Consider the following 19,615-nt stretch of genomic DNA (forward strand, 5'->3'; position numbering starts at 1 on the left):
AACTGTGTCAGATACACTATAAAAGTTCACTAGAGATGCATTTATGTGTCAATCATATTGTTCTGTTTCTGTCATAGCATTACATTAGAGAAGCAGTTTAGAGAACTCAAGGCATTGGCTTCCTTGAGGACTTACCTTATAGAGAGAGTTGAAGAGTCTAAGGAGTTAGTTTCAGGAGGAACTGCTTTGCAGCAGTGGTGAACCAACCCCTCCCATAAAGAAAACACCACATCCTCCCTGCGCTCTGTTCTGTCTATTTCCATCCAACACTAATGCCTCTGTCCTACCCCATCTCACATGCTTTAGCCAGCGGGGCCCTCATTCATTTTACATGGAAAACAGGGACAAAAAAAACACATTGTGGGTTCAGTTATACTGCCCTGAATAATACAGAAGATGTTATTTAACACTCTAACAACCATCACAAATAATGGAAGTGTTAGTGAGAGGTTGGGGCGGTATAGCTGTGAGATACCATAAACCCTATACCGGTATTCATCATAGGCTCATAGCCTTCCATTGACATGGTTAAAGGGATACTTCGGGATTTTGGCAATGAAGCCCTTTGTCTACTTCCCCAGAGTCAGATTAACTAGTGGAATGTACTTTTATGTCTCTGTGTCCAGTATGAAGGAAGTTAGAGTTAGTTTCGCATTGAAAAGCATGCTAGCAGATACCCATAGACTTCCAGTCATTGGCTCGCGAAACTACCTCTTACTTCCTTCATACTGGACACAGATACAGTGGGGAGAACAAGTATTTGATACACTGCCGATTTTGCAGGTTTGCCTACTTACAAAGCATGTAGAGGTCGGTAATTTTTATCATAGGTACACTTCAACTGTGAGAGATGGAATCTAAAACAAAAATCCAGAAAATCACATTGTATGATTTTTAAGTAATTAATTTGCATTTTATTGCATGACATAAGTATTTGATACATCAGAAAAGCAGAACTTAATATTTGGTACAGAAACCTTTGTTTGCAATTAAAGAGATCATACGTTTCCTGTAGGTCTTGACCAGGTTTGCACACACTGCAGCAGGGATTTTGGCCCACTCCTCCATACAGACCTTCTCCAGATCCTTCAGGTTTCGGGGCTGTCGCTGGGCAATACAGACTTTCAGCTCCCTCCAAAGATGTTCTATTGGGATCAGGTCTGGAGACTGGCTAGGCCACTCCAGGACCTTGAGATGCTTCTTACGGAGCCACTCCTTAGTTGCCCTGGCTGTGTGTTTCGGGTCGTTGTCATGCTGGAAGACCCAGCCACGACCCATCTTCAATGCTCTTACTGAGGGAAGGAGGTTGTTGGCCAAGATCTCGCGATACATGGCCCCATCCATCCTCCCCTCAATACGGTGCAGTCGTCCTGTCCCCTTTGCAGAAAAGCATCCCCAAAGAATGATGTTTCCACCTCCATGCTTCATGGTTGGGATGGTGTTCTTGGGGTTGTACTCATCCTTCTTTTTCCTCCAAACACGGCGAGTGGAGTTTAGACCAAAAAGCTATATTTTTGTCTCATCAGACCACATGACCTTCTCCCATTCCTCCTCTGGATCATCCAGATGGTCATTGGCAAACTTCAGACGGGCCTGGACATGTGCTGGCTTGAGCAGGGGGACCTTGCGTGCGCTGCAGGATTTTAATCCATGACGGCGTAGTGTGTTACTAATGGTTTTCTTTGAGACTATGGTCCCAGCTCTCTTCAGGTCATTGACCAGGTCCTGCCGTGTAGTTCTAGGCTGATCCCTCACCTTCCTCATGATCATTGATGCCCCACGAGGTGAGATCTTGCATGGAGCCCCAGACCGAGGGTGATTGACCGTCATCTTGAACTTCTTCCATTTTCTAATAATTGCGCCAACAGTTGTTGCCTTCTCACCAAGCTGCTTGCCTATTGTCCTGTAGCCCATCCCAGCCTTGTGCAGGTCTACAATTTTATCCCTGATGTCCTTACACAGCTCTCTTGTCTTGGCCATTGTGGAGAGGTTGGAGTCTGTTTGATTGAGTGTGTGGACAGGTGTCTTTTATACAGGTAACGAGTTCAAACAGGTGCAGTTAATACAGGTAATGAGTGGAGAACAGGAGGGCTTCTTAAAGAAAAACTAGCAGGTCTGTGAGAGACGGAATTCTTACTGGTTGGTAGGTGATCAAATACTTATGTCATGCAATAAAATGCAAATTAATTACTTCAAAATCATACAATGTGATTTTCTGGATTTTTGTTTTAGATTCCGTCTCTCACAGTTGAAGTGTACCTATGATAAAAATTACAGACCTCTACATGCTTTGTAAGTAGGAAAACCTGCAAAATCAGCAGTGTATCAAATACTTGTTCTCCCCACTGTACATACAAATGGTATCCACAAGTTCATCTGACTCTGGGGAAGTAGATAAAGGGCCTCGTTGCCAAGTCTCTGTGCCTTGCATCCTGTGACTCAGATGAAAAAGTAATCTAGGTCTCATTACAATGCTGACTATTCACACCTTACAGTATGCAGACAAATTATACCATTGTGTCTTATGCAACAGAAAATAGTTCAAGGGTATTACATATATAAAGGCTATACATTGAATGGATTCATTTAACCCACTATGAACAAGCAATAGCAGTTTCTAACCAAAAAAGATCACGTTTCAAACTGTCAAGTTCTGCTCCCTTTCCCTTTGAGTTGTTTTACTAAAGTTGGTAGAGCATGGCGCTTGCAACGCCAGAGTTGTGGGTTCGATTCCCACGGGGGGCCAGTATGAAAAATGTATGCACTCACTAACTGTAAGTCGCTCTGGATAAGAGTGTCTGCTAAATGACTAAAATGTAAAATAATTGGATGTCATATAACAAGCTGTCAGCCCCACTGTCTAAAAATATGTTACAGAACTAGAACATCATCCAGGAGTCTCATGTCAAACTCTGCTCTATACTGGTGTCCCTTTCCCATGGTGTGACATACAATGCTGAGGATTGAGGTCATAGTGCTACATACAGTACACTCCCCTACGTATTTATTTGTACAGAGAACCTAACACGTTTAATTTGGCTGTATACTCCAGCATTTTGGATTTGAGATTAAATGTTTCATATGCGGCGACAGTACAGAATGTCACCTTTTATTTGAGGATATTTTCATTCATACATACACAACCGGTAAAATGTTTTAGAACACCTACTCATTCAAGGGTTTTTCTTTATTTTTACTATTTTCTACATTGTAGAACAATAGTGAAGACATCAAAACTATGAAATAACACATATGGAATCATGTAGTAACCAAAAAAGTGTTAAACAAATCCAAATATATTTTATATTTGAGATTCTTCAAAGTAGCCACCCTTTTCCTTGATGACAAATTTGCACACTCTTGGCATTCTCTCAACCAGCTTCACCTGGATTGCTTTTCCAACAGTCTTGAAGGAGTTCCCACATATACTGAGCAATTGTTGGCTGCTTTTCCTTCACTCTGCGGCCCGACTCATCCCAAACCATCTCAATTGGGTTGACGTTGGGGGATTGTGGAGGCCAGGTCATCTAATGCAGCACTCCATCACTCTCCTTCTTGGTAAAATAGCCCTTACACAGCATGGAGGTGTGTTGGGTCATTGTCCTGTTAAAAAACAAATGATAGTCCCACTAAGCCCAAACCAGATGGGATGGCGTATCGCTGCAGAATGCTGTGGTAGCCATACTGGTTAAATGTGCCTTGAATTCTAAATAAATCACAGACTGTGTCACCAGCAAAGCACCCCCACACCATTAAACCTCCTCCTCCATGCTTTACGGTGGGAAATACACATGCAGAGATCATCCATTCACCTACACCACGTCTCACAAAGACACGGCAGTTGGAACCAAAAATCTCAAATTTGGACTCCAGTCCAAAGGACACATTTCCACTGGTCTAATGTCCATTGCGCGTGTTTCTTGGCCCAAGCAAGTCTATTCTTATTATTGATGTCCTTTAGTAGTGGTTTCTTTGCAGCAATTCGACCATGAAGGCCTGATTCACACAGTCTCCTCTGAACAGTTGATGTTGAGATGTGTCTGTTACCTGAACTCTGTGAAGCATTTATTTAGGCTGCAATTTCTGTGGCTGGTTACTCTAATGAACTTATCTTCTGCAGCAGAGGTAACTCTGGGTCTTCTATTCCTATGGCGGTCCTCATGAGAGCCAGTTTCATCATAGCTCTTGATGTTTTTGCGACTGCACTTGAAGAAACTTTCAAAGTTCTTGAAATGTTCCGTATTGACTGACCTTCATGTCTTAAAGTAATGATGGACTGTCGTTTCTCTTTGCTTATTTGAGTTGTTCTTGCCATAATATGGACTTGGTCTTTTACCAAATAGGGCTATCTTCTGTGTACCCCCCTACCTTGTCACAACACAACTGATTTGCTCAAACGCATTTAGAAGGAAAGAAATTCCACAAATTAATTTTTAAGAAGGCATACAGTGGGGGGGAAAAGTATTTAGTCAGCCACCAATTGTGCAAGTTCTCCCACTTAAAAAGATGAGAGAGGCCTGTAATTTTCATCATAGGTACACGTCAACTATGACAGACAAATTGAGAAGAAAAAAATCCAGAAAATCACATTGTAGGATTTTTAATGAATTTATTTGCAAATTATGGTGGAAAATAAGTATTTGGTCACCTACAAACAAGCAAGATTTCTGGCTCTCACAGACCTGTAACTTCTTCTTTAAGAGGCTCCTCTGTCCTCCACTCGTTACCTGTATTAATGGCACCTGTTTGAACTTGTTATTAGTATAAAAGACACCTGTCCACAACCTCAAACAGTCACACTCCAAACTCCACTATGGCCAAGACCAAAGAGCTGTCAAAGGACACCAGAAACAAAATTGTAGACCTGCACCAGGCTGGGAAGACTGAATCTGCAATAGGTAAGCAGCTTGGTTTGAAGAAATCAACTGTGGGAGCAATTATTAGGAAATGGAAGACATACAAGACCACTGATAATCTCCCTCGATCTGGGGCTCCACGCAAGATCTCACCCCGTGGGGTCAAAATGATCACAAGAACGGTGAGCAAAAATCCCAGAACCACACAGGGGGACCTAGTGAATGACCTGCAGAGAGCTGGGACCAAAGTAACAAAGCCTACCATCAGTAACACACTACGCCGCCAGGGACTCAAATCCTGCAGTGCCAGACGTGTCCCCCTGCTTAAGCCAGTACACGTCCAGACCCGTCTGAAGTTTGCTAGAGTGCATTTGGATGATCCAGAAGAGGATTGGGAGAATGTCATATGGTCAGATGAAACCAAAATATAACTTTTTGGTAAAAACTCAACTCGTCGTGTTTGGAGGACAAAGAATGCTGAGTTGCATCCAAAGAACACCATACCTACTGTGAAGCATGGGGGTGGAAACATCATGCTTTGGGGCTGTTTTTCTGCAAAAGGAACAGGACGACTGATCCGTGTAAAGAAAGAATGAATGGGGCCATGTATCGTGAGATTTTGAGTGAAAACCTCCTTCCATCAGCAAGGGCATTGAAGATGAAACGTGGCTGGGTCTTTCAGCATGACAATGATCCCAAACACACCGCCCGGGCAACGAAGGAGTGGCTTCGTAAGAAGCATTTCAAGGTCCTGGAGTGGCCTAGCCAGTCTCCAGATCTCAACCCCATAGAAAATCTTTGGAGGGAGTTGAAAGTCCGTGTTGCCCAGCGACAGCCCCAAAACATCACTGCTCTAGAGGAGATCTGCATGGAGGAATGGGCCAAAATACCAGCAACAGTGTGTGAAAACCTTGTGAAGACTTACAGAAAACGTTTGACCTGTGTCATTGCCAACAAAGGGTATATAACAAAGTATTGAGAAACTTTTGTTATTGACCAAATACTTATTTTCCACCATAATTTGCAAATAAATTCATTAAAAATCCTACAATGTGACTTTATGTCATAGTTGACATGTACCTATGATGAAAATTACAGGCCTCTCTCATCTTTTTAAGTGGGAGAACTTGCACAATTGGTGGCTGACTAAATACTTTTTTCCCCCACTGTACCTGTTAATTGAAATGCATTCCAGGTGACTACCTCATGATGCTGGTTGAGAGAATGCCAAGAGTGTGCAAAGCTGTCATCAAGCCAAAGGGTGGCTATTTGAAGAATCTCAAATATAAAATATATTTTGATTTGTTTAACACTTTTTTGGTTACTACATTATTCCATGTGTTATTTCATAGTTCTAATATCTTCACTATTATTCTACAATGTAGAAAATAGTAAAAATAAAGAAAAACCCTTAAATGAGTAGGTGTTCTAAAACTTTTGACCGGTAGTGTAGAAATGAAAGTACTTAGTCCCCCCAATTGAAGGTGTCATATGTATTTGGACAAATTAACTTATTAGTAGTCAAACGTTTAGTATTTGGTCCCATATTCCTAGCACGCAATGACTACATCAAGCTTGTGACTCACAAACTTTTTGGGCACATTTGCAGTTTGTTTTGGTTGTGTTTTAGATTATGTTGTGGCCAACAGAAATTAATGGTAAATATTTATTGTGTCATTTTGGAGTCACTTTTATTGTAAAGCAGAATATAATATGTTTCTGAACACTTCTACATTAATGTGGATGCTACCATGATTACTGATTATCATGAATGAATAGTAAATATTGAGTAAATATTGAGGAGTGAGAAAGTTAGAGAGGCACAAAGATCATACCCCCCAAAAAATGCTAATCTTCCCTGTTATTGTAATGGTGAGAGGTTATCATGTCTTGGGGGTATGATATTTGTGCAGCATTATTCACGATTCATTCAGGATTATCCGTAAAGTGACTCCATAATGACATTTCTATTGGGCACAACATAAATTGAAACAACCAAAACAAACTGCAAATGCATCCAACATGTTTGTAGAATCACAAGCTTGATGTAGTCATTGTGTGCTATGAATATGGGACCAAATACTTAACTTTGACTACTTTAATACTACATTAACGTGAATGCTACCATGATTATTCATGATTCATTCAGGATTATCCGTAATGATGAGTGAGAAAGTTAGACACACAAAGATCATACCCCCAAGACATGCTAACCTCTCACCATTACCAATAATAGGGGAGGTTCATATTTTGGGGGGTATAATATTTATGATATATAGGAATATGAGATCAAATACTAAACTTTTGACTACTTTAATACACATATAAGTGAATTCGTCCAAATACTTCAAATTGGGGGACTAGATACATTATGTGATTCATTTCTAAACGGTAAAATAGATATGTATGAAAATACCCTCAAATAAAAGGTGCCATTCTGTACTGTTGCTTCAAATGACACATTTTATCTCAAATCAAATCGTCTGGTAAGACAAGGGGTGGGGGTGTGTGTCTATTTGTCAATAATAGCTGGTGCGCGATGTCTAATATTAAAGAAGTCTTGAGATATTGCTCACCTGAGCTAGAGTACCTCATGATATGCTGTAGACCACACTATCTACCAAGAGAATTTTCATCTATATTATTCGTAGCCGTCTATTTACCACCACAAACCAATGCTGGCACTAAGATCGCACTCAACAAGCTGTATAAGGCCATAAGCAAACAAGAAAATGCTCATCCAGAAACAGCGCTCCTAGTGGCCGGGGACTTTAATGCAGGCAAACTTTAATCTGTTTTACCTAATTTCTACCAGCATGTCACATGTGCAACCAGAGGGGAAAAAACTCTAGACCACCTTTACTCCACACACAGAGATGCATACAAAGCTCTCCCTCGCCCTCCATTTGGCATATCTGACCATAATTCTATCCTCCTGATACCTGCTTACAAGCAAAAACTAAAGCAGGAAGTACCAGTGACTCGCTCAATACGGAAGTGGTCAGATGACGCGGATACTACGCTACAGAACTGTTTTGCTAGCAGAGTCTGGAATATGTTCCTCGATTCATCCAATGGCATTGAGGAGTATACCACCTCAGTCACCGGCTTCATCAATAAGTGCATCGACGACGTCGTCCCCACAGTGACCGTACATACATATCCCAACCAGAAGTCATGGATTACAGGCAACATCCGCACCGAGCTAAAGGCTAGAGCTGCCGCTTTCAAGGAGCAGGACACTAATCCGGACGCTTATAAGAAATCCTGCTATGCCCTCAGACGAACCATCAAAGAGGTAAAGTGTCAATTAAGGACTAAGATTGAATCCTACCACACCGGCTCTGATGCTCGTCGGATGTGGCAAGGCTTGCAAACTATTACGGACTACAAAGGGAAACCCAGCCGCGAGCTGCCCAGTGACGTGAGCCTACCAGACGAGCTAACTGCCTTTTATGCTCGCTTCGAGGCAAGCAACACTGAAGCATGCATGAGAGCAGCAGCTGTTCCGGATGACTGTGTGATCACGCTCTCCGTAGCCGATGTGAGCAAGACCTTTAAACAGGTCAACATTCACAAGGCCGCGGGGCCAAACGGATTACCAGGACATGTACTCAGAGCATGCGCGGACAAACTGGCAAGTGTCTTCACTGACATTTTCAACCTCTCCATGACTGAGTCTGTAATACCTACATGTTTCAAGCAGACAACCATAGTCCCTGTGCCCAAGAAAGCGAAGGTAACCTGCAGTCACGTCGGTAGCCATGAAGTGCTTTGAAAGGCTGGTCATGGCTCACATCAATACCATCATCCCGGAAACCCTAGACCCACTCCAATTCGCATACCGCCCCAACAGATCCACAGATGATGCAATCTCAATCACACTCCACATTGCCCTTTCCCACCTGGACAAAAGGAACACCTATGTGAGAATGCTGTTCATTGACGACAGCTCAGCGTTCAACACCATAGTGCCCACAAAGCTCATCACTAAGCTAAGGACCCTGGGACTAAACACCTCCCTCTGCAACTGGATCCTGGACTTCCTGACGGGCTACCCCCAGGTGGTAAGGGTAGTCAACAACACATCTGCCACGCTGATCCTCAACACTGGGCCCCTCAGGGGTGCGTGCTAAGTCCCCTCCTGTACTCCCTGTTCACCTACGACTGCGTGGGCAAGCACGACTCCAACACCATCATTAAGTTTGCCGACAACGATGAGACAGCCTATAGGGAGGAGGTCAGAGACCTGGCAGTGTGGTGCCAGGACAACAACCTCTCCCTCAATGTGAGCAAGACAAAGGAGCTGATCGTGGACTATAGGAAAAAGAGGGCTGAACAGGCCCCCATTAACATCGACAGGGCTGTAGTGGAGCGGGTCGAGAGTTTCAAGTTCCTTGGTGTCCACATCACCAACAAACTATCATGGTCCAAACACAACAAGACAGTCGTGAAGAGGGCACGACAACACCTTTTCCCCCTCAGCAGACTGAAAATATTTGGCATGGTCCCCAGATCCTCAAAAAGTTCTACAGCTGCACCATCGAGAGCATCCTGACCAGTTGCATCACTGCCTGGTATGGCAACTTCTCGGCATCCGACCGTAAGGCGCTACAGAGAGTAGTGCGTATGGCCCAGTACATCACTGGGGCCAAGCTTCCTGCCATCCAGGACCTATGTACTATGCGGTGTCAGAGGAAGGGCCACATTTTTTCAAAGACTCCAGTCACCCAAGTCATAGACTGTTCTCTTTGCTATCGCACAGCAAGCGGTACCAGAGCGCCAAGTCTAGGACCAAAAGGTTCCTTAACATTTTCTACCCCCAAGCCATAAGACTGCTGAACAATTAATAAAATAATAATAATAATAATAATATAATAATATGCCATTTAGCAGACGCTTTTATCCAAAGCGACTTACAGTCATGCGTGCATACATTTTTGTGTATGGGTGGTCCCGGGGATCGAACCCACTACCTTGGCGTTACAAGCGCCGTGCTCTACCAGCTGAGCTACAGCTACAAAATGGCCACCCGGACTATTTACATTGAACCCCCCCGAGGTGAGATCTTGCATAGAGCCCCAGACCGAGGATGATTGACATCCATTTTCTAATAATTGCGCCAACAGTTGTTGCCTTCTCACCAAGCTCAAATCAAATCAAATCAAATTGTATTGGCCACATGCGCCGAATACAACAGGTGCAGACATTACAGTGAAATGCTTACTTACAGCCCTTAACCAACAGTGCATTTATTTTTAATAAAAAAGTAGAATAAAACAAAAAAGTGTTGAGAAAAAATAGCAGAAGTAAAATAAAATAACTGTAGGGAGGCTATATATACAGGGGGGTACCGGTGCAGAGTCAATGTGCGGGGGCACCGGCTAGTTGATGTAGTTGAAGTAATATGTACATGTGGGTAGAGTTAAAGTGACTATGCATAAATAATTAACAGAGTAGCAGCAGCGTAAAAAGATGGGGGGGGGCAGTGCAAATAGTCTGGGTAGCCATGATGAGCTGTTTAGGAGTCTTATGGCTTGGGGGTAGAAGCTGTTGAAAAGTATTTTGGACCTAGACTTAGCACTCCGGTACCGCTTGCCGTGCGGTAGCAGAGAGAACAGTCTATGACTAGGGTGGCTGGAGTCTTTGACAATTTTGAGGTACTTCCTCTGACACCGCCTGGTATAGAGGTCCTGGATGGCAGGAAGCTTGGCCCTAGTGATGTACTGGGCCATACGCACTACCCTCTGTAGTGCCTTACGGTCGGAGGCCAAGCAGTTGCCATACCAGGCGGTGATGCAACCAGTCAGGTGCTCTCAATGGTGCAGCTGTATAATTTTTTGAGGATCTGAGGACCCATTCCAAATCTTTTCAGTCTCCTGAGGGGGAATAGGCTTTGTCGTGCCCTCTTCACGACTGTCTTGGTGTGTTTGGACCATGATAGTTCTTTGGTGATGTGGACACCAAGGAACTTGAAACTCTCAACCTGTTCCACTACAGCCCTGTCGATGAGAATGGGGGCGTGCTCAGTCCTCTTTTTTTTCCTGTAGTCCACAATCATCTCCTTTGTCTTGGTCACGTTGCGGGAGAGGTTGTTATCCTGGCACCACATGGCCAGGTCTCTGACCTCCTCCCTATAGGCTGTCTCATTGTTGTCGGTGATCAGGCCTACCACTGTTGTGTCGTCGGAAAACTTAATGATGGTGTTGGAGTCGTGCCTGGCCATGCAGTCATGGGTGAACAGGGAGTACAGGAGGGGACTGAGCACGCAACCCTGAGGGGCCCTCGTGTTGAGGATCAGTGTGGCAGATGTGTTGTTACCTACCCTTACCACCTGGGGGCGGCCCGTCAGGAAGTCCAGGATCCAGTTGCAGAGGGAGGTGTTTAGTCCCAGGATCCTTAGCTTAGTGATGAGCTTTGAGGGCACTATGGTGTTGAATGCTGAGCTGTAGTCAATGAATAGCATTCTCACGTAGGTGTTCCTCTTGTCCAGGTGGGAAAGGGCAGTGTGGAGTGCAATAGAGATTGCATCATCTGTGGATCTGTTGGGGCGGTATGCAAATTGGAGTGGGTCTAGGGTTTCTGGGATAATGGTGTTGATGTGAGCCATGACCAGCCTTTCAAAGCACTTCATGGCTACAGACGTCAGTGCTACGGGTCGGTAGTCATTTAGGAAGGTTATCTTAGAGTCCTTGGGCACGGGGACTATGGTGGTCTGTTTGAAACATGTTGGTATTACAGACTCAGTCAGGGACATGTTGAAAATGTCAGTGAAGACACTTGCCAGTTGGTCAGCACATGCTCTGAGTACACGTCCTGGTAATCCGTCTGGCCCTGCGGCCTTGTGAATGTTGACCTGCTTAAAAGTCTTACTCACATCGGCTACGGAGAGCGTGATCACATAGTCATCCGGAACAGCTGGTGCTCTCATGCATGCTTCAGTGTTGCTTGCCTCGAAGCGAGCATAGAAGTGGTTTAGCTCGTCTGGAAGTCTTGTGTCACTGGGCAGCTCACGGCTGTGCTTCCCTTTGTAGTCTGTAATAGTTTTCAAGCCCTGCCACATCCAACGAGCGTCAGAGCCGGTGTGGTACGATTCAATCTTAGTCCTGTATTGACTCTTTGCCTGTTTGATGGTTCGTCGGAGGGCATAGCGGGATTTCTTATAAGCGTCTGGGTTAGAGTCCCGCTCCTTGAAAGCGGCAGCTCTACCCTTTAGCTCAGTGCGGATGTTGCCTGTAATCCATGGCTTCTGGTTGGGGTACGTACGTACGGTCACTGTGGGGACGACATCATTGATGCACTTATTGATGAAGCCAGTGACTGATGTGGTGTACTCCTCAATGCTATCTGAAGAATCCCGGAACATGTTCCAGTCTGTGCTAGCAAAACAGTCCTGTAGCTTAGCATCTGCGTCATCTGACCACTTTTTATTAACCGAGTGAATGGTGCTTCCTGCTTTAGTTTTTGCTTATAAGCAGGAATCAGGAGGATAGAGTTATGGTCAGATTTGCCAAATGGAGGGCGAGGGAGAGCTTTGTATGCGTCTCTGTGTGTGGAGTAAAGGTGGTCTATAGTTTTTTTTCCTCTGGTTGCATATTTCACATGCTGGTAGAAATTAGGTAGAACTGATTTAAGTTTCCCTGCATTAAAGTCCCCGGCCACTAGGAGCGCTGCCTCTGGATGAGCGTTTTCCTGTTGACTTATGGCCTTATACAGCTCATTCAGTGCAATCTTAATGCCAGCATTGGCTTGTGGTGGTAAATAGACAGCTATGAAAAATATAGATGAAAACTCTCTTGGTAAATAGGGTGGTCTACAGCTTATCATAAGATACTCTACCTCAGGCGAGCAAAACCTCAAGACTTCCTTAGTATTTGATTTTGTGCACCAGCTGTTGTTTACAAATATACACAGACCGCCACCCCTTGTCTTACCGGAGTCAGCCGTTCTATCCTGCCGATGTAGCGTATAGCCCGCTAGTTGTATGTTGTCCATGTCGTCGTTCAGCCACGACTCTGTGAAACATAAGATATTACAGTTTTTAATGTCCCGTTGGTAGGATAACCGTAATCTTAAATCATCCAATCATCCTGCTTGCCTATTGTCCTGTAGCCCATCCCAGCCTTGTGCAGGTCTACAATTTTATTACCAATGTCCTTACACAGCTCTCTGGTCTTGGACACTGTGGAGAGGTTGGAGTCTGTTTGATTGAGTGTGTGGACAGGTGTCTTTTATACAGGTAACAAGTTCAAACAGGTGCAGTTAATACAGGTAATGAGTGGAGAACAGGAGGGCTTCTTAAAGAAAAACTAACAGGTCTGTGAGAGCCGGAATTCTTACTGGTTGGTAGGTGATCAAATACTTATGTCATGCAATAAAATGCAAATTAATTACTTAAAAATCATTCAATGTGATTTTCTGGATTTTTGTTTTAGATTCCGTCTCTCACAATTGAAGTGTACCTATGATAAAATATTACAGACCTCTACATGCTTTGTAAGTAGGAAAACCTGCAAAATCGGCAGTGTATCAAATACTTGTTCTCCCCACTGTACATGTACAAATTAACTTGACTAACCTGTACCCCTGCACATTGACTCAGTACTGGCACCCGCTGTATATAGCCTTGTTATTGTTATTTTGTTGTGTTACTTTTTATTTGATTTTTTACTTTATTTGATTTGGTAAATATTTTCTTAACTCTATTTCTTGAACTGCATTGTTGGTTAAGGGCTTGTAAGTAAGCATTTCACGGTAAGGTGTACACATGTTGTATTCGGCGCATGTGACAAATACAATTTGATTTGATTTGATTTTGAAATCCAAAATACTGGAGTATAGAGACAAATGAAATGTTTTAGCTTCACTGTCCAAGTAAACATGTAGGGGAGTGTATACAGTGAGGGAAAAAAGTATTTGATCCCATGCTGATTTTGTAAGTTTGCCCACTGACAAAGACATGATCAGTCTATAATTTTAGTATTTGGTGGCAAAACCCTTGTTGGCAATCACAGAGGTCAGACGTTTCTTGTAGTTGGCCACCAGGTTTGCACACATCTCAGGAGGGATTTTGTCCCACTCTTCTTTGCAGATCTTCTCCAAGTCATTAAGGTTTCGAGGCTGACGTTTGGCAACTCGAACCTTCAGCTCCCTCCACTGATTTTCTATGGGATTAAGGTCTGGAGACTGGCTAGGCCACTCCAGGACCTTAATGTGCTTCTTCTTGAGCCACTCCTTTGTTGCCTTGGCCGTGTGTTTTGGGTCATTGTCATGCTGGAATACCCATCGACGACCCATTTTCAATGCCCTGGCTGAGGGAAGGAGGTTCTCACCCAAGATTTGATGGTACATGGCCCCGTCCATTGTCCCTTTGATGCAGTGGAGTTGTCCTGTCCCCTTAGCAGAAAAACACCCCCAAAGCATAATGTTTCCACCTCCATGTTTGACGGTGGGGATGGTGTTCTTGGGGTCATAGGAAGCATTCCTCCTCCTCCAAACACGGCGAGTTGAGTTGATGCCAAAGAGCTCGATTTTGGTCTCATCTGACCACAACACTTTCACCCAGTTCTCCTCTGAATCATTCAGATGTTCATTGGCAAACTTCAGACGGCCCTGTATATGTGCTTTCTTGAGCAGGGGGACCTTGCGTGCGCTGCAGGATTTCAGTCCTTCACGGCGTAGTGTGTTACCAATTGTTTTCTTGGTGACTAAGGTCCCAGCTGCCTTGAGATCATTGACAAGATCCTCCCATGTAATTCTGGGCTGATTGCTCACCGTTCTCATGATCATTGCAACTCCACGAGGTGAGATCTTGCATGGAGCCCCAGGCCGAGGGAGATTGACAGTACTTTTGTGTTTCTTCCATTTGCGAATAATCACACACACTGTTGTCACCTTCTCACCAAGCTGCTTGGCGATGGTCTTGTAGCCCATTCCAGCCTTGTGTAGGTCTACAATCTTGTCCCTGACATCCTTGGAGAGCTCTTTGGTCTTGGCCATGGTGGAGAGTTTGGAATCTGATTGATTGATTGCTTCTGTGGACAGGTGTCTTTTATACAGGTAACAAACTGAGATTAGGAGCACTCCCTTTAAGAGTGTGCTCCTAATCTCAGCTCGTTACCTGTATAAAAGACACCTGGGAGCCAGAAATCTTTCTGATTGAGAGGGGGTCAAATACTTATTTCCCTCATTAAAATGCAAATCAATTTATAACATTTTTGACACGCGTTTTTCTGGATTTTTGTTGTTGTTATTCTGTCTCTCACTGTTCAAAAAACCTACCATTAAAATTATAGACTGATCATTTCTTTGTCAGTGGGCAAATGTACAAAATTAGCAGTGGATCAAATTTCCCTCACTGTATTGGTTGTCATTGGTTGAAGTCATGGCAACATGGGCTCCCGAGCGGCGCAGCGGTCTAAGGTACTGCATCTCAGTGCTTGAGGCGTCACTACAGACCCCCTGGTTCGATTCCAGGCTGTATCACAACCGGCCGTGATTGGGAGTCCCATAGGGCGACACACAATTGGCCCAGCGTCGTCTGGGTTTGGCCGGTGTAGGCCGTCATTGTAAATAATAATTTGTTCTTAACTGACTTGCCTAGTTAAATAAAGGAAAAATAAACAATAAATAAATGTCCCTACCGTGTGAGTGGCCACCGTAGCGTGATGTATGCTAGCAACGACATGAGGGCGGCGGCATCGGACAGTTGGAGCAGTAGGGTGGAGGTGCGCCGGTACTGGAACAGATCCTGGAACCCATGGAGGTTAGAAAGGACCTCAAGGGGAAACCCAGGGAATAGCCCAGCATCCTCACCCCTCTGTCCCAGCCACGGCCCCCTGAGTCCAGCAGGATAACCCAGCTCCTCCACACTCTGACTTGGGCCAAGACAAGGAGTTCAGTGTCAGTCAATAACTTAAATATTGGTGTCAGTGCAGTGATGGAGAGTTGTTAGTCAACAGTTTGACACATACAGTGGGGAAAAAAAGTATTTAGTCAGCCACCAATTGTGCAAGTTCTCCCACTTAAAAAGATGAGAGAGGCCTGTCATTTTCATCATACGTACACGTCAACTATGACAGACAAATTGAGAAAGAAAAATCCAGAAAATCACATTGTAGGATTTTTAATGAATTTATTTGCAAATTATGGTGGAAAATAAGTATTTGGTCACCTACAAACAAGTAAGATTTCTGTCTCTCACAGACCTGTAACTTCTTCTTTAAGAGGCTCCTCTGTCCTCCACTCGTTACCTGTATTAATGGCACCTGTTTGAACTTGTTATCAGTATAAAAGACACCTGTCCACAACCTCAAACAGTCACACTCCAAACTCCACTATGGCCAAGACCAAAGAGCTGTCAAAGGACACCAGAAACAAAATTGTAGACCTGCACCAGGCTGGGAAGACTGAATCTGCAATAGGTAAGCAGCTTGGTTTGAAGAAATCAACTGTGGGAGCAATTATTAGGAAATGGAAGACATACAAGACCACTGATAATCTCCCTCGATCTGGGGCTCCACGCAAGATCTCACCCCGTGGGGTCAAAATGATCACAAGAACGGTGAGCAAAAATCCCAGAACCACACGGGGGGACCTAGTGAATGACCTGCAGAGAGCTGGGACCAAAGTTACAAAGCCTACCATCAGTAACACACTACGCCGCCAGGGACTCAAATCCTGCAGTGCAAGACGTGTCCCCCTGCTTAAGCCAGTACATGTCCAGGCCCGTCTGAAATTTGCTAGAGTGCATTTGGATGATCCAGAAGAGGATTGGGAGAATGTCATATGGTCAGATGAAACCAAAATAGAACTTTTTGGTAAAAACTCAACTCGTCGTGTTTGGAGGACAAAGAATGCTGAGTTGCATCCAAAGAACACCATACCTACTGTGACGCATGGGGGTGGAAACATCATGCTTTGGGACTGTTTTTCTGCAAAGGGACCAGGACGACTGATCCGTGTAAAGGAAAGAATGAATGGGGCCATGTATCGAGAGATTTTGACTGAAAACCTCCTTCCATCAGCAAGGGCATTGAAGATGAAACGTGGCTGGGTCTTTCAGCATGACAATGATCCCAAACACACCGTCCGGGCAACGAAGGAGTGGCTTCGTAAGAAGCATTTCAAGGTCCTGGAGTGGCCTAGCCAGTCTCCAGATCTCAACCCCATAGAAAATCTTTGGAGGGAGTTGAAAGTCCGTGTTGCCCAGCGACAGCCCTAAAACATCACTGCTCTAGAGGAGATCTGCATGGAGGAATGGGCCAAAATACCAGCAACAGTGTGTGAAAACCTTGTGAAGACTTACAGAAAAAGTTTGACCTGTGTCATTGCCAACAAAGGGTATATAACAAAGTATTGAGAAACTTGTATTATTGACCAAATACTTATTTTCCACCATAATTTGCAAATAAATTCATTAAAAATCCTACAATGTGATTTTCTGGATTTTTTTCCCTCATTTTGTCTGTCATAGTTGACGTGTACCTATGATGAAAATTACAGGCCTCTCTCATCTTTTTAAGTGGGAGAACTTGCACAATTGGTGACTGACTAAATACTTTTTTTCCCCACTGTAAATTCAACCTGATTTCAGTTTTTTTAAACATACAGTTGGTTGTATGTTCATATAGAAATCCAACGGCACGAATTGATTGTGTAACAGCATTTAGTGGGCCACAGTAGTGTATTATTTGATCAGGGCAGAGAAAGTTGTATATGTGGCAACGTTCTGAACTGATAACAAAGCAGACACTGGCACATCCTGGTGAGTCACACATCATCTCAGGAAGTCAGGATAGCTGACCACCACCATCATTTATTATCTCTCTTTCTCTCTCTCTCTTATTTCAACGTCATGTTCGACATGGAAGAGCCTGCAGTACCTTGAGCAACTGTGCAGATTTCCAGGAGTTGTTGTTCCATCAACAAATTAGTTAGACTATTATTAGTGTCTGATCTCTCTCTCTCTCTCTCTCTCTCTCTCTCTCTCTCTCTCTCTCTCTCTCTCTCTCTCTCTCGTCAATTTCAATTTAAAAGCTTTATTGGCATGGGAAACATATGTTTACATTGCCAAAGCAAGTGAAATAGATAATAAATATTTTTTACAGTAAACATAACACTCACAAAAGTTCCAAAAGAATAAAGACATTTAAAATGTCTCTCTCTCTCATACAGTACATGCAGCACTTCCTCTGGTGTGTGACAGTGTCCTCTCTGCACCTTCCCATGTCTTCACCTCCATGTTGAGGGGAGGCCTTGATGTTGGTGGTGACATTGATGACAAAAGAGGGTACTGGTGGTCTCTCTGAGGGGGGTACTGGTGGACTTACTGAGGGGGTACTGGTGGTCTCTCTGAGGGGGGTACTGGTGTTCTTTCTGAGGGAGGGTACTAGTGTTTTTTCTGAGGGGGGTACTGGTGGTCTCACAAGGGGGTACTGGTGGTCTCTCTGAGGGGGGTACTAGTGGTCTCTCTTCAGTCTCTGTGGTGTTGGAGAGGAGTGTATTCCGTGGGAAGGCTGTGTCTGCTTCAGAATGTAGGCCTTCAGGCCAATACTTTGGAACCTGCTCTGAATGCCCCACAAAAATCACACATATAATGCACATTTCATTACCACATTTGTGAATACAAAAGAGAAAAATGTGAGATTGAGTACAGTTGTTAGCCATGGTTTGATAGTGAAGGCAAAACTCACTGAATCTCACTGAAGTAGTAGGTAGGTCGAGGAGGCAAGTCACTGAACCAATGAGAGCCATGGAGACTTGGACCGTGTACAGCGTCACTAGCTCAACAATACACACCATAACCCTCATCTACACAACTAGTTTTAAGAGTGCATGTACTATTACTCAGTGTTCTCTGTAACTCCTTTGGAACTTCTGCTGGAAATAGTGATGGCCAACTCTGAGCAAATGAAATTCTGTTGACTAATTCTCATTCTGAGAATAATCATTTGAATATCAATGGGAGCTACCAGTGGAAAGCTTACGGTGATGTTGTAGTTGTTTGCTAAACAGTATTACAGTTTTTCTCCATTGGTTTGGCTCATTTCTTGAAACAGAAATTACATTCTCAAAACTACATGGACAAACCTCCAAACCACTTGGCAATTGTTCACAACAGAATTGAATTTGTCATTCATTTCATCAAATTGCAAATGTCTAAGTACATGTCTCAATGTCTCAGTACATCTTTGCAAATGATTAAGTACAGGTAGCCTACATTTAGCACAATTTCCAAGTGAATAGATCTTGTTGATCTAAACTGATTGTTGATTCTCAGTCTAATGGTTGTTCGCTCCAAAACGTGTCAGCGTCATTTCATTGTATAAGTCATCACATGCACAATAGTCTGTTCAATTGTCAAAATTAGTCAAGAACATAATACCATGAATACCATATATGAATCCCTTGGAACATTTGATAAATTTATTACAGCAATTGACAGTCAGGTGAAACTAGAACTTGACTAACGAAGGAGGAGTTTCACACATCTCAGATGACCAATCAAACAGTATGTTTAGTTACCTGACAGGTGCTGTCCATGACTGTGAATGCTGCCAAACATGTATGTAAAGAGCTTGACCATGCAGGACCAGTACAATTTCTGAACATGGAGGCACCTGGCCAAGTAAATGAACAAGGGCAACTGCCTGCTCGAGGAAGAGGAAGAAGAAGAGGAGGAGGAGGAGTAAGGGTGCGTGGTGGTGGAATAGGGGGAAGAGGCCGAGGAGCACGAAGACACCATGCTGTCCCGGATG

Source organism: Coregonus lavaretus, assembly GCF_964263955.1.
Source record: "Coregonus lavaretus genome assembly, chromosome: 29".
Lineage (NCBI taxonomy): Eukaryota > Metazoa > Chordata > Actinopteri > Salmoniformes > Salmonidae > Coregonus > Coregonus lavaretus.